The sequence below is a fragment of the Gopherus flavomarginatus genome, chromosome 1 (assembly GCF_025201925.1).
Source record: "Gopherus flavomarginatus isolate rGopFla2 chromosome 1, rGopFla2.mat.asm, whole genome shotgun sequence".
NCBI classification, from domain to species: Eukaryota; Metazoa; Chordata; order Testudines; family Testudinidae; genus Gopherus; species Gopherus flavomarginatus.
In genome coordinates this window covers 165,960,274-165,976,494 of record NC_066617.1, presented here as the reverse complement: position 1 = coordinate 165,976,494, position 16,221 = coordinate 165,960,274, and the positions used below count along the sequence as shown (strand labels likewise).

General features: G+C 44.4%; 1 protein-coding gene and 1 long non-coding RNA gene across 7 annotated transcripts in view; one reads left to right on the top strand and one right to left on the bottom strand.

Moving 5' to 3' along the window:
- The window catches only part of ST3GAL6 (ST3 beta-galactoside alpha-2,3-sialyltransferase 6), a 78,364-nt gene extending 62,910 nt beyond the window's left edge, over positions 1-15,454 (bottom strand). For 2 of the 5 annotated variants that reach the window (XM_050960477.1, XM_050960485.1), the window contains exon 1: positions 15,285-15,454. The gene's annotated coding sequence lies outside the window, so the exon portion shown is untranslated. Of the gene's footprint in view, positions 1-13,224; positions 13,282-14,492; positions 14,960-15,284 lie in introns of those variants that run through there. The other 3 variants (XM_050960505.1, XM_050960514.1, XM_050960495.1) reach the window with 3 other exon arrangements.
- Positions 15,455-15,587: 133 nt separating this feature from the next.
- LOC127055684 (uncharacterized) overlaps positions 15,588-16,221 on the top strand; it is a 45,160-nt gene continuing 44,526 nt past the window's right edge. Inside the window, exon 1 of one of the 2 annotated variants that reach the window (XR_007775559.1) lies at positions 15,588-15,827. This is a non-coding gene — a long non-coding RNA (uncharacterized LOC127055684). The remainder of the gene's footprint in view (positions 15,828-16,221) is intronic. The other variant, XR_007775567.1, reaches the window with a different exon arrangement.

The window sequence follows — 16,221 nt, the reverse complement described above, 5'->3', positions numbered from 1 at the left end:
GTAAAACTTTAGAGCCTACAAGTCCACTCAGTCCTACTTCTTGTTCAGCCAAGCACTAAGACAAACAAGTTTATTCACATTTACGGCAGATATTGCTGCCTGCTTCTTATCTACAATGTCACCTGAAAGTGAGACCAGGCGTTCACATGGCACTTTTGTAGCTGGCATTGCAAGATATTTACGTCCAAGATATGCTAAATATTCATATGCCCCTTCATGCTTTGGCCACCATTCCAAATGACATGCTTCCATGCTGATGATGCTCATTAAAAAAATAATATGTTAATTAAATTTGTGACTGAACTCCTTGGGTAGAATTGTATGTCTCCTGTTCTGTTTTAACCACATTCTGCCATATATTTCACGTTATAGCAGTCTCAGATGATGACCCAGCATGTTTGTTTTAAGAACACTTTCACAGCAGATTTAACAAAACGCAAAGAAGGTACCAAAGCAAGATTTCTAAAAATAGCTACAGCCCTCAACCCAAGGTTTAAAAATCTGAAGTGCCTTCCAAAATCTGAGAGGGACAAGGTGAGGAGCAAGCTTTCAGAAGTCTTAAAAGAGCAAATCTCAGATGTGGAAATTACAACACCCGAACCATTAAAAAAAAAAAAAATCAACCTTCTGCTGGTGGCATCTGACTCAGATGATGAAAATTAACATGCATCGGTCCATTCTGCTTTGTATCATTATCAAGCAGACCTTGTCATCAGCATGGATGCATGTCCCCTGGAACAGTGGTTGAAGCATGAAGGGACATATGAAGCTTTAGCACATCTGGCATGTAAATGTCTTGTGAGGCTGGCTACAACAGTGCCATGTGAATACCTGTTCTCACTTTCAGATGACATTGTAAATGAGAAGCAGGCAGCACTGTCTCCTACAAATCGTAACCAAACTTGTTTGTCTGAGCAATTGGCTGAAGTAGGACTGAGTGGATTTGTAGGCTGTAATGTTATGCATTGTTTTATTTTTGAATCCAGTTTTTTTCAACATAATTCTACATTTGTAAGTTTAACTTTCACATAAAGAGATTACACTACAGTGCTTGCATTAGGTGAACTGAAAAATCTCTTTTTTTTCAGTGCAAATATTTGTAATCAAAAATAAAGTGAGCACTGTAGACTTTGTATTCTGTGTTGTAATTGAAATCAATACATTTGAAAATGTAGAAAAACATCCAAGAATATTTAAATGTTATTCTATTATTGTTTAACAGCGCGATTAATTTTTTTAATCACTTGATAGCCATGTACACATCTCAGTAGCAGATTACTCCTTCATGCACACTTCATTACTCTCTGACAAAGGCTCTGCTATCTGCAGTTCTGATGAAATAAAACATTCTAAAAGGCGGCACGTAGCAGAGCTATATGAATCATTGTTTTCTATTCACATGGGTTGACACAGCCCAGAGTGTCGGGATCAAATAAACAACCCTTCACCATCCCAAAGAAAAAAAATCCACAACGTCTAGAGCCCAGCTGAAACTGGTGTAAAGTCTTGCCCAGCTTTGGGTCAAAATTCATGCAAACCCCCTCAATTTCCACCAGAAACCACAAATCTACCAAAGTTAATTCAGAAAGTTCCCAATAAAACCACAAACCCAGGGAGTTTTGCCTGATTACGTGTGAATGTTTCCCAAAGCCTTAGCTCTAGTCTCATTTTAAAAGAGGACACTAGCTTTTCCTTTTAATAATGAAGTGGAGATTTTCAGAACTGACTAGGAGATTTAGCCACACAGCTCTCACTGATTTTAATGGGAGTTGCAGATTTAGCCTCAGTTCCCATTAATAGTAAGGGGGAGTATATGTGGCTAAATCCCTTAGTTGCCTGTGAAAAACTCAGTCTAAGTCCATAATAAATTGCATTTAAAATTGAAGAACAAAAAGAAAAGAAATTTGAATGCAAAAATCAGGGACAAGAGGTGTGACAATCTTGATTTAAAATATAAGTTGAGTTAAGTATTATATTATTATTAATTATTTGTGATACTATAGTGTCTAAGAGGACAAGTCACAGACCAGGACCCTGTGGTGCTGAAGGTTTTACTTGCCTCTCTACCAAGAGTTAAATATGGCTCAGCTACACCAGTGGTTAATCTGGAATAACTCCATGTAGATATTCCTTCTCTCAGTCATACCAGGACAAACCCAGAGTATTCCATTAACTTCAGTGGAGCTACTCCAGGTTTTCACTGGTGTGAAAGAAAAAAGAATTTGGCCCTAAATACAATCATTATTGTTTGTTATACTTGTTTTGCAGCAATACCCAGAGGCCTGAATCAGAGCCAGGATTCTATTATGCTAGGGCACGGTAAAAACATACATGATGCCATGGCTACCGCTAGACTTGGAAGGATTAGATTTTTACTGGTAATGTTCAGTAACAATCAATTTCACCACACACCCACCAACAAAAAAAATATTTCCATCAGTGACAACTGAACTTTACAAATAAGGTAAAGTACGAAAAATGCTGCTTAAGAACCTATTTGAGTCTGATTTAAGGATATTTAATTTGTATATTTTGACATGCAGTGTTGACAATTTGTGTTTTAATGATTGTAAAGCTTTAACCTTTGGAATCTCAGTGTCTCCCGTTATGAAATAAGTCTGACTCCCTCCATTGTCTGACCTGTCCCCATAATTTCCTACAACTGTGAAAATTTTAACAGATAAAAATCTGAAAAAAATGCTTAAAAATAAACATGAATATTATCCATTGAAATTTTATATAAAATTCTGCCAAGCACTTTGGGGAACTTACAGTCTAAGTTTATACAGGGACATCTTTCATATTCTTTTGAATTGGTTGGACTAGAAGTGTGTTAGGAAGAACAAGTCAAGGAAACAATACATTTGGTATATAGAGACTTGGTATTTAGCACTACTGTGGTCAAGGAAAAGGAATCCTAACTAAAAATAATGCTACACAGGGAATAAAGTCACGGTCGTCAACAGTTCTGGGAACAGTGGCAAAATTCTGCTTGTGACTGCTATTTGAGTTCTACATGCCATTTAGGTTAAAGAAAGCAACCATTCAGTTCTTTCCTGCATGAGGAAATCCACATCCTAACTGCATACAATGCCCTTCTCTTATTTTAAAACTACTTCCTGATGTGGGGCTGGATAGTTCATGAAGCCTACAATAGAATACAGGACTCCAGAGTAGCAAATTTACTTGGTGGAGAGAGCGGAATTCCATTTTTAGTTCTGGTTTGCGGGCCAGGACATAAATGTAGGACTTCATAGCTCTCTTCATCCACAACATTGCCCAGTGATGGCAATAGGAGGTTTGCACAAAGATGGAGGATAGAACCTGGCCTTTATGCAGTAACTAAACTTGTATTTACTATTATTTATTTAGTACTTTATTGTCACATTCAATATCAGTGGAAGAATATGACCCACCATGTCCCTCACTCCCTCAACTTTGGATCACTGCTATTTGTGCCCTTTGTTTCTCTTCTTTCCCCTTCCTCAATTTCTCTCCCTCTTTCCTTTGTTCCTTCCTTCTTCTAAGACCTCCCTACCCACAAAAAAGCATCATGGTGCTCAAGTCACAAGCCCCTGCCGTGAACAGCCAGGAGGAGGTGGTAGTATATGAGGAAGAGAAGGAAGAGTATGGGGGACAGGTGACCAGGGCATCAAGTTGCACAGTGGGCCAGGACCTGTTTATGATTCCACTGCGATTCAGCCAGTTGAGCACAGGTGAGCCTGATGCAGGGGTAGGAACCTCGGGGAAGTGTGTATACAAATTTTCAATTAAAGGTATGCCCCTCTTCCTAGAGTAGCAGGACACTATCTTTTGACTTTACATTAATTTGCTGCTAGAAGAGGTAATGGTACAACCAAAAGAGGTAGAGTATTATATCTGCTTTTCCTTCCCTTTAAGAGCTATGTAGGGGGAGAGGGTTTGTGTGGAGCTGTTTGTTTATGTACACACGAATGTCCTTTGAATCCTCCTGAAAGATTTTGATGAAGTCTTCCCTGGAGGTACTCTGCAATCATCTCCCGAAGGTTTCTAGGGGTGACAGCATTATTTCTTCCTCCGTGGTAGGCAACTTTCAAGCGCCACTCAGCAATAACTTTGGCAAACACCATTGCAGTAAAGAGGCTAGCAGCATATGGGCCCAGGTGGCTTCAGGATGCTAGCAACAGCTGTGTGTGCTTTCTCTGCCTTTGTTACCCTCAGCAGTGAGATATGAGCTAAAATGACCACTTCCCACAGAAAACAGTGCCAATACTCAGTGCCATTGTCCTATATACAATTCATATACAACTGTGGATGAGCAATGGACCCTGAGATGTTTGAGCAGAATATTGTCAGATGTCACTGCAAAACAGCTCTGTGCTGTGTGGCTACTAACACAGGGCAACACAATCACTTTTTGTGTGTACAAACTGATTGTACTACTGTTGTTGTGGATCAATTAACACACCTATATCAAAGCAGCACCCATGTAGACATGTCCTAAGATAACTACTGAGGCTGGATGCTGGGTTTAGGATTTGCCTCATATGATAATTTGCAGTGACTTGTGTTATATCTGATTACCAATTGTTAGTATCAACTTAGTTTTCTATTTTCTCAGCCAAAGCCACTTTGCACTGGATAGACAAAAGAATAACTCAAAATGTTTTTTCTGCTAGTAAGTTTTTGAACATAGTATTTTACAAATATTAAATATAGTTCTGCATTTCCCATAAATTCTTAAAAACTGATGCTTGTTTTATTCAATGCCTGTAATGTTTCTAGACAGTCTTTTCCTCAAATGGGAAGCCTTCACTGAGTGCCAAATTCTTCTCTTGGATGCACGCACATGTAACTCCAATTGAAGTCAATGAGAGAATGACACATGGACCTTGAGGCAAGATGTGGGCCATACTCCGGCAAGTCAAGACATTACAGTGGAACCCTCTTATAACACAAATTTACTTTTCCTCAGAAAAGCTTCACTGTAAGGCAAAGATTAGTCTAACCAGAATTGCAGCTAGCACATTACAATGTGGGCCACTTTAATTCCACTTCAGCATAAGAATGCAGTTCTGCTCTATCAGAATTCACTGTAAATAAGTTCTATCATATCACCTAAAAACATCTCCTCTTTGCTTCCCAAGACCTCAGCTACTCCAGCTACTCCATTACAGCTACTCCAGTTCCATCTCCACTGTGACCTCCCACCCTCTTCAGTATGCTGTTAATATTGCAGACATCACAGAACTCTATTAGAGCATGGAACCTACAGGTAGTCAAGTAAATGGCTTTCTGTTTTGTTATATAGTGCAGTTTTTCAAAGACTTCTTTCAATGTTGCTTTTTACTCTAGAAGCTTGAGACAGAAAGCAAAATTATAAACTTTGAAAAGCCATAAAGTATTACAAAATAACACAACTGACCAATGCATCATGTTAGGGCAAGAGCCAGTGAACCTTAACATGAGCACTGGGCAGATACGTGCTATTTTGTAATGCTACAGAGCTTTTCAAAGTTCACAGGATTGTTTTATATGCACAGGTATGCATAAATACATGAAGGGCCAAATTTGCAAAATATGGGTGCATGAAGATACACATCTAAATCCCGCATTTGAACACCTAAACACCACTTTAAGGCACCTAAAGGTGTATGTTGACAACATGATAGGCATCATCATCAGCTCCTAGTGTAGATAAGGCAAGCTGTACTTTCAACTCAGTTAAGGTGAAGCAGCAAAGAGTCCTGTGGCACCTTATAGACTAACAGACATTTTGGAGCATGAGCTTTCATGGGTGAATACCCACTTCGTCGATGAAGTGGGTATTCACGCACGTAAGCTCATGCTTCAAAACATCTGTTAGTCTATAAGGTGCCACAGGACTCTCTGCTGCTTTTACAGATTCAGACTAACACAGCTACCACTCTGATACTTAAGGTGAAGGTGAACTTTAAGCTTCTACTAGGTAAACTGAAGTTGAACATGATAACTTCCATCTATGCTATGAAAGAAGTCAAGGTTAACTACACCAGGGGTCTGCAACCTTTCAGAAGTGGTGTGCTGAATCTTCATTTATTCACTCTAATTTAAGGTTCTGAGTGCCAGTAATACATTTTAACATTTTAGAAGGTCTCTTTCTATAGGTCTATAATATATAACTAAACTATCGTTGTATGTAAAAGTAAATAAGGCTTTTAAAATGTTTAAGAAGCTTCATTTAAAATTAAATTAAAATGCAGAACCCCCTGGATTGGTGTCCAGTGTGAGTGCCACTGAAAATCAGCTCGCGTACCGCCTTCGGCACCCGTGCCATAGGTTGTCTACCCCTGAACTATACATTAGCTCAGCACTTTTACTAGTGTAGGTAAATCCAAAATTACACTGGCTTAACTAAATTGGCTTAACATCATGCCTTTAGTTAATTTCATGCAGATTCTGTGTTTAGAGAAGCCCTGAGGGTACCTGTATACAGCAGTTAAATACCCACTACTGTCCCGTGTCAGCTGACTTGGGCTTGTCCTGTGGGGCTGTAAAATTTGTGGTGTATATGTTCTGTGTCAGGCTGGAATCTGAGCTCTGGGACCTTCCCCCTCACAGGGTCCCAGAGCCTGGCCAAACAAATACACTGCAGTTTTACAGCCCCACAGCCTGAGCTAATTGACATGGGCCAACCATGGGTGTTAACTGCTGTGTACACATACCCCGAGTTTCCTAACAGGGTTCTCTCCCTGGACAGTGCTCAGAGGCTCAGTCCCTCTTACTCCCTTCAGGCTAGTTGAAATGTTGGAGAGATAAACCTATTAATGTTTGTGAGGTGTTCAGATACTATAGTCATGTAAGCAGATTTACATTTCTCTGCTTTCCTTCTCCTTTTCTGGCTGCTGGAAGGAGAACAAGTTCTCTCTCTCGTTTCCCTTTCATTTTGAAGCATTCACTGTGCCCACAAGGACTAGAAATTTCCAGTTTTGAAAAAAGTTAGAATTCTGCAGAAACTGAAGGCCTTAGCACTCCATTTCCCAAAGAAAGCTTTCTACTGGTTAATGGTGAACAGAAAAGTGGATTTATCAAACTAGGACACAGGAAACTTGTTTTATAATAATCTGGTTCTAAACCAAGAGTGCCTATTTAAGTAAGAGCCTCCATTTATTTTTTGTCAGTTTACAACAGCTCATGTTAGTCCTGATTCTCGATTACTCCATTCCTGAATCTGGGGCACAATGGAGAAAGGGGCACCCTTGTGCTCCCTATATTCTGGGCCCATGAAAAGGTAAATTAGAGTAGCCTCAGGGCTGCTCTTACTTATGTTGAGCTGCTCAGAACCCACTCTGGATCCTGGGAAGCAGAGACTATCCATAGCACAATCGCTCTAGGGCTGGGAGCAAAGGCAATGTGGAGTCCTTATGCAATCTGCTCACCAACAAGGGAGCCAGAATGGTGTAAAAGGGACTTAGTGTAAGTGAGAATCAGGCCTACTGTCCGTGCTAGGTAACCTTTTTCTAAAGCCAAAACATTAACCATTCCTCCACTCTGATCCTTTCAAGAGCTGTCTTAATACAATAAAGGGAATTAAAGATGTGTCCTTATTTTTAGATAGAAGATATGTACACAGCAGGAATCACAGTATTATTAAGTACCTCACTACACTATGTCCTTGAATATTATATAAATGCAACAGTTCGTGACACTGCTATACAAACTGCTCGCTCAATATTCTCACTACACAGACCACACCTCACATTACCTATATATTTTCACAGAATGCCACAAATTTATGTTGCCCTGAAGGTACCTATTTGTATTGCAGATTACTGTTGTGTAACTAAATCAAGTGCTGAGCTATAAGTTAGAGAACCACAGAGAAAAAGCAGTTTAATTCCAGTACTTAAGGGTACCCTGCAAAGGAAAGCAATTAAATTCATGTGCTGGGTTTTTTTGTTTGTTTGTTTTTTGCTGCTTTTTCCATGTATAAAGAAGAGCTGATAGGCTTTTGGAGGGGGGAGGGGAGAAAACACGTTTTTTGTTTGTTTTTAAACATTAAAAAGTATACCTCCTTTACCCTTTGATGATGATGAATAATCGAAGAATTAGTATGTTTTTGACACCACAGAAAACAAGGAAATGAAACCAAGTGGAGAGAGGTGATAGCTTTTAATCCAATTATTTAGAACTTCAACATCTATTTATGTTGGACAATGAAAACACACTAGTCAATTCTACATCATGCTTCTTCTACACTAATGTGCATATAACGCAGGAGAATGTTTAAATTCATACTCACTGTTTTCATTGACTAGCATTTTTAAAAGGCAAATACTTCTGGTTTCGAGACAAGAATAGAATTACTGCGGTAATAGGTTGTTTTTTTTTGTGTCCTCCTCCCCCTACTTCCTCCTACACCCCAATCTCCACAGAGTGGGGGTAGGGGAGCAGGGTTCCGGTGTTAGACTTCTGTGGTCTAAATGAGCTTTCAGATTGGTGAGTGTCTCTCTGCTTAAAGAGACAGCACATGGACTCTCAGACACTTCCCCAGTAACTAGTGCGCACACACACTCCGTCTCGGTGTGTGTGAGACAGACAGACAGACAATCTCTTTCACACTCACTTCCGAACAAATACTTGTTACTTCTTGGTACTTCCTGTAATGCACATATATTCTCTGTAATTTTATTCTTTCAGAGTGCTGTTATTTTAGTTTTTTGACTGGTCTGTGCATTTCATAATTTTATTTCTCTCATGCTTAAATTTAAATTCTTTCAGTAGTGAGTTCTAAAATGCTTAACTTGTCCTGGCTGGAGTAATTATCCCTATGATAACTTTTTAACAGTATATATATATTTAGGTTTTTTGTTTCTACCAGTGGTGCATAGCCGCACATTACCTCGACATTGGTGCACATAACAAAACTCATTCCGCACATGGATAGAAAAAATTAGAGGGAACATTGACCCAAAACGGGGGCTGGCAAGGCTATTGCAGAGGAAGTTGTGAGATCACCTTTTTCCCTGCCTTCAGAGCTGGCCACTGCTCTGCAGCAGTGCAGAAGTAAGGATAGCACAGGCCTTGTCTACAGTGGCAAGTTTCTGCACAGTAAAACAGATTTCTTCAGTGTAACTCCCAAGGTGTACACGCTGCCAAGTCACTTAGCGCGCAGAAACTGCACAGTTGCAGCACTGTAAAAAAACCTTCCCGATGAAAGGTGTACAGCTTTCTGCGTTGGGGCTACAGTGCTGTGGTGCCAGTGTAGATACCCTGGTCAATTACAACATTGCATCTGGCCTCCGGGAGGTGTCCCATAATGCCTGTTATCACCTCTCTGGTCATCGGTTTTAACCCTACTGCCCTCAGGTGACCAACCATGAGCCCCACTCTGTAAATTTTTTGGGAATTTTGAAAGCCCCTTTCCTGTTTGCTCGGTGACATGTGCAGTGGTCTCAGTGCATCTTTCCAGGTGGCCATGCCTGCTCCATACACCAGGTGATCCCCCACTTGGAGCAATACCGAGCTGCTGGACCTCACGAGCATTTGGGGAGAGGAGGCTGTCCAGTCCCAGCTGCGCTCCAGCGTATAAATTATGATACCTACAAACAGATTTCATGACGCATGAAAGAAAGGGGCCATGATCAAGACACACTGCAGTGCAGGTTCAAAGTGAAGGAGCTGCGGAACGCGTACCACAAGGCACGGGAGGCAAACAGCCACTCCGGTGCTGCACCCATGAGCTGCCATTTCTATGAAGAGCTGGACACAATACTCGGTGGTGACCCCACCTCCACTGTGAAAGCCACTGTGGCTACTTCAGTGGCTTGCATGCCAGTCAAGAGTGGACCTAGCCAAGAAGAGGAAATTTTGGATGAAGATGTGGAAGAGGACTCAGAGGCAGAGGACGAATTAGAAGTCAGAAATGCGTGCAGCCAGGTGCTCTTCTCGACCCTGGCGCAGACTAGCCAGTCACAGCTGTCAGAGCTTGGCGAAGCGCAAACAGGAGAGGAGGCCCCTGGTAACTGGCTTTGATTTTGGGAATTGCTGAAGCAAGTTGTTGGGGTCAGAGGGTTGCAGAAAGCAGGCATGTGTCTGTATGATGCACGTACCACCACATGCCTAGTCTGAGAAGTGGAACAGAGTGTTGATTGACTCCCTCACTTCACGGGAATCTACCTCAAAGATCTCCAGGAAACTCTCAAGGAGATACTTGGCAATCTGCTGCTGTAGGTTCTTTGGCAGAGCTGCTTTGTTTCTTGCCCCATTAAGGGTAACTTTGCTGTCACTGTGGGGGTACCATTGCTGCACACAAGCGAGCTGCATAAGGGCCAGGGCAGAAGCTGAAGTTACTCACCATTTTGGGGGTCCTGTGGCTCATGTGTGCTTGCCTGTGGTGAGCCAGTTAGTGACAGGTATGTGAATAGTGGCTCCATTTTAAATCACTGAATCAGTGGTCTCTGTGTTGCAAATGATACTGCTTCTGAAAAACGTTGAATTTTGGCTTCACGGATAGGACCTTGGGAGCCCAGCCTCCCTCTTTGTTATCGCCGGCTGAACAGCTGCACAGAATTAGAGAGGGGCCATGAAAAACTAAAGAGGACTTTCTGCGTGACGTCATGATGCATTCCACAGCCAAAAAACAAGAACTGAAGGAGTGGCAGGACAGCAAGAAGACAGACTGAAAGGAGAACGTGGCAGGTCAGAACAAAGCCACAGAGCAGATCTTAAAGGTTATGGAGCACCAAGTGAACACACTCCAACCACTACTACCACTACAAGCCAAGCAGCCCACGCTCGCCCTTCCCTGAAGCCACTGTCACAAAACTCTTTCCCATGTGCCCCCCAGACCCTGCCAACACACTCTTATCAACCTGCTGGCTCCAGTCTTACCTGCTGCATTTCAGTCCGGCCCCATCACAGTCCAACCCTTCGGACTCCCAGTACCCACTGCACTCAACAACCATCCCTCTGCAGTTTAGCCCTGCTGAAGTACAGTACCAGCTGCATTGTACTCCAAAGGACCAGGCTGCATATGATACCTGGACATACACAAATCTTTAGCCATCCCAGGATCTCACCTCCTCCTGGGACCCTCCCTTCCCCCATCCCCCACAGAGCTGATGTGTTTTTTGGTTTCTCTCTCCCCTCCGGTTGTTGTTTTTTAATAAAATAATTGTCTTGGTTTGAAGGCAATCTTTATTCCATTAACTGAAAGCTAACAGAGCCCTGCAAAGCAACAGGCAATTTTCTTAAACCTTCATAGTGCATTGTCTACACCAATCACAATCACCTCCTAGCATTACAAGCACTGCACTCCCAAGCATAGCAACAAATATTAGCGGATTTCAGCTTCAAATTGCTGCCTCAAGACATCCCTGATCCTTATGACTCCATGCTGTGCCCCTCTAATAGCCCTGGTCTCTGGCTGTTCAAATTCAGCCTCCAGGCACTGAGCCTCAGTGGTCCAGCCCTGAGTGAAGCTTTCATCCTTCCCTTCACAAATATTATGGAGCGTACAGCATGCAGCTATAAGCATTAGGATTATTGTCATTGGCAGGTCCAGCCTCCTACATAGGCAGCACCAGCAGTCCTTTAAATGGCCAAAAGCACACTTAACAGTCATTCTGCACTTGCTCAGCCTGTTGATGAACAGCTCCTTGCTGCTGTCAAGATGCCCCATGTACAGCTTCATAAGCCACAGCATTAAGGAGTGATCCTGGGAGACCCTGCCTACAATGGGCATTTTGACTTCCCCTGCAGTGATCTTCTGCTCCGGGAAGAAAGTCCCTGCTTGCAGTTTCCTGAACAGGCCAGTGTTCTGAAAGATGCATGCATCATGCACCTTTCCAGACCAGCCTGCGTTAATGTCCGTGAAACACCCATGGTGATTCACAAGCGCCTGAAGAACCATAGAGAAATAATCCTTCCAATTAATGTACTCAGTGGCTAGGTGGTCTGGTGCCAGAATTGGAATATGCGTACCACCTATTGCACCTCTGCAGTTAGGGAAGCCCATTTGTGCAAAGCCATCCACAATTTCACACACGTTACCCAGAGTCGTGGTCTTTTGGAGCAGGATATGATTAATGGCCCTTCACACTTCCGTCAACACAAGTCCAACGGTCGATTTTCCCACTCTGAGCTGGTTAGTGACTGATCAATAGCAGTCTGGAGTAGCCAGCTTCCATAGTGCAATCGCCATGCACTTGTCCAACAGCAGGGCAGCTCTCATTCTCATGTCCTTGCGCCGAATGGCTGGGGTGAACTCATCACACAGTCCCACGAAAGTGGCTTTCCTCATCTGAAAGTTCACCAGCCACTGCTCATCATCCTAGATGTGCATCACAATGTGATCCCACCACTCAGTGCTGGTTTCCTGAGCCCAAAAGCAGTGTTTCGCTGTGGTCAGCACCTCTGCGAATGCTACAAGCAATCTCATGTCATAGCTACTAATGTGTGGCAAGATCAGCGTCACACTCCTATTGCCTTTATAGCTTAAGGAATAACTCCACTGCCACTCTTGATGTGTTAGTGAGAGTGAGCAGCATATTGGTCAACAGTGCAGGATCCATTCCTGCAGACCAAAGAGGCAGTACACAAACCAGTACACAAACCAATTGAAAGTCAAGTATCAGAGGGGTAGCCGTGTTAGTCTGGATCTGTAAAAAGCAACAAAAAGTCCTGTGGCACCTTACAGACTAACAGACGTGTTGGAGCATAACACGTCATCCATGAAAGCTTATGCTCCAACACGTCTGTTAGTCTATAAGGTGCCACAGGACTCTTTGTCACTTCAAACCAATTGAAAGATGGCACCAAATGCAGACAGAAGCACAGGGATTGCTGGGATGCAAAGCATGCATCACAGGGCACTGGGTCAGGACCCAGGATGTCCCGCAACCCCCTCCATCACCGCACAAGTCTTAGCGGCAGAAAAGGAAGCTCTGTGGGACAGCTGCCCAGAGTGCACTGCTCCAAATACCACTGAAAGTGCCACAAGTGAGAACACGCTATTGCGCAAGCAGCTGACAGTGTGAACAACACTTTCCTTTCAGCAGTTTCCTTTCAGCGCTCTCTGAGTGGTACTGTAACTGCCAGTGATGTAACTCTGCCAGTGTAGACATACCCATAGTTACTTAGCTCTGTAGGGATCTGCACTGATGCCACAAAAGCATTTCCTGTACCAACAGCAGGGTGGGGGATCATCACAATGTGAAATATTTTCAAAGAGGGGCCCAGCAAAAAATGTTTGAGAACTCCTACCTTAAAGAATGTGAAAACTTTTGAGGAAGCTCTTGTTAACATTTTGGCACCTGAGCACTGTAAAAAAGGTAAAAAGTGCTATTTTGACTTTTCTCATGCATCATAAAACAAAAAATGAAAAACGGCACATCCCTAATTTTTGTACTCTCCTTGGAATAACCTTTAATTGCAAATCAGAAATCTATACAAATTCTGTGGAAGTTTTCCAGGGTGATATACATATACACCTTTGGTTACTACTTCCATTCAGTTTGGCCACAATGCAACTGTCTGTCATTTCAGAAACAATCTCATCCCAGTGCTAAGGTCTTGAATGTTCAGTCAACTAAAAATTGTCTTTACCTAATGGCTTTGTAACTATGTAAACGGACAAATATTTTTATGCATTACAAACCTGACATGAGGTGGGAGAGACAAAGTATGAAGAAATTAGGATTTCATTTTACAACTTTTAGGTTGATATAGGGCCCAATCCAGTCTTCATTAAAGTAAATGGAAAGACTCCCAGTGCTTTCAGTGCGTTTTGGTTCAGGCCTATAATCAGGTAAACTCCCACTGATTTCAGTGGAAATTTTGCCTGAATAAAGACTGCAGGATTGGGCTCATAATTTTAAATAACTATAATCTGAATATTGACTGTCAAAACCAAAATACACTGTTCAAATCATACTCTTCAAAGCCACCAAATAATGGCACACAAATAGAAACTTTCTTAGATTTTTTTTCAGTGACAAAAAAGTAGCTGCCTTTGCATAATACCTAAGAAACAGTCTATCAAAAGATTACCTGTAGACTATTGTTTGTTTGTTTTAAAATGCACTTGGTGTTAACTATATTTTAGTAAGGGAAAAACCCACACCTTCTTTTGGTAACAAGGGGCACTCAATTTTTAAAAAATCACTTCTGTTTGAGGGTGCTTTTATTTACTATTGTTACAAGTTAACACCTAGGATTGCTGTAACTGAAAGAGACTAAAAGGGGGGCGAGGGTGGGAGAATCTCTCTTCAGATTTGTCTGAAGACTGCTTTTGACAGCACTGTGCCTATAATCAGTTTGCTGTAAAGGGCTTTCGCATCTACGTGGGTTTTTCCAAAGAGGAACAAGAGACAAATTTTTCAGATTTTTCATGCTACATACAGGTCCTCTCAGCTTATAGCTCTTCAGACTTGAAATCTAGCAAACAAATGTGCACGGCAGGTAGAGATATACACAGTCAGAGAGAGATCAGCGAGACTACCGCATGGATCAGCTGGCAGGAGAGGAAATACCTGTACTAACGAAAGTGCGCTAAGTGGTGTTACTCCTTGCGATTGCTACTTGAATCTTTTCACAAAAACAGTCGGGCTGTGCCTTGGTGTTTCCTGCTGCCAGAAATCAGAGGGAAAAAGGCAACGCCTCCGGAGCTCCCATTACGGACCCAGACGCGATCTTTTCGGCAGGCATGAGGAGGATTTGGAAGCAAGCGCGAGGAGACGCCCTGCCCCCGCTCTCCCGCTGCCCGGGGAACCGAATTCATGCTGGGAAAGGGGCCAGCGCGGGGAAGCAGGACACACACACACACGGGCTCACGGAGGGGTCCGGCAGCGCCGGGGGACACACCACCCGCCGCTTCTTCACCCCGTCACGTGCCTTCCTCTCTGCTCCCATCGCCGGCTCGGAGCAGCGCCTCGCCCCTTCGCCTCCGACACGCGCTCCTCGGGCCAGCCTGCCTGGGGCGCGCCTCTGGCTCCCTGCGCTACAGCGCGGGCTGCTTCGCCGGGGAACCCAGCCGCGTTCACACCGCCCCTGCCCCGCTCCCAGCCCCCGGCCTCCCGGGGGCGCAGCTTCCTCCACCTGACCCAGCAGCTGGCCCCCAGCGGCGCAGCGCCGGGGTCCAGCCGCAACCCCGCCCTCCGCCTCCCCATTCCAGGGGCCCAGCCCCGACCTCCCTCTCCCCCCCCACCCCCGGGGGCCAGCCCCAACCCCGCTCTCTCCCCGCGGGGGCCAGCCCCAAGCGCGCCCCCCGCCCCGCCTCCCAGCACGGCACGGCGAAGCGCCCCCAAGGCTGGCGCTTTACTCACTGTGCCTGCCCGGCTGCTGGACTCCGGCCCCTCTCACTGTCCCCAGCCCGCGCGGGCCACTCTGCGGAGCAAACAAGCGGGGGGGTTAGCCGGGGAACGCCGCCCCCAGCATGCTGGGGCTGGCGGTGGGAGGGCGCTGCGGGCTGGCTCGGGCTGAGCCGCTTCCAAGTGCCCCAACGCGGGAGACGACGTCCAGGAGGCCGGGGAGCGTGGCCAGAGGCAGGCCCCGCCTCCTGCCAGATGTTGCGGCGACAGCTCCGGCGCGTCTCCCGTTAGGTAAAACGCAGACAAGCCAGAGGACGCTCCCCCCACTGTGCTGGCCGGACCCCCACAGAAGCCAGACCCAGCCGTTCGCTAGAGCCCAGCTGGGAGTCGGCGAGACAGGCGTGGGGGGAGGTGGTCTCAGCGTGGGCTTCCAGGGCTTTGAGCAGAAATAACTTTCTCTTGAGCTGCATGCTGCGTTGCACAGGTCAATCGCTTTGCAATAGGGCAACCAGCGGATGTTGCGTAAATGAGGCGCGGACTGGAGTCTAAACTGACAGAGTGAGTAAGAAGGGAGTGCAGCCCTCGGAATCCCAGGATACCTGAGACCCCAAGTGGGGCAGGGAATAGCTTTTATTCTACCGACTTCTGTTGGTGAGGGAGACAGGCTTTCAGAGCTGAAGAAGAGCTCTGTGTAAGCTCCAAAGTGTGTGTCTCTCACCAAAATCTTGGTCCAATAACAATGTATTACCTCACCGCTTGCTCTCTAATAGGGTAATGGATACAGGTAAGAGGCGCTTTTAGTAGTGTGAATAGCACATCATTTTCAGCAGCTGATAGTAAGGTGGGTTTGATTAAAATCGAGCTCCATAACAGAAAGGTTGCGATTTAAGATGAATTTTTCAGGCCTCTACTTGTTCCACTTGCTTCCAGACTCATTTGCAGGATGTTGTAA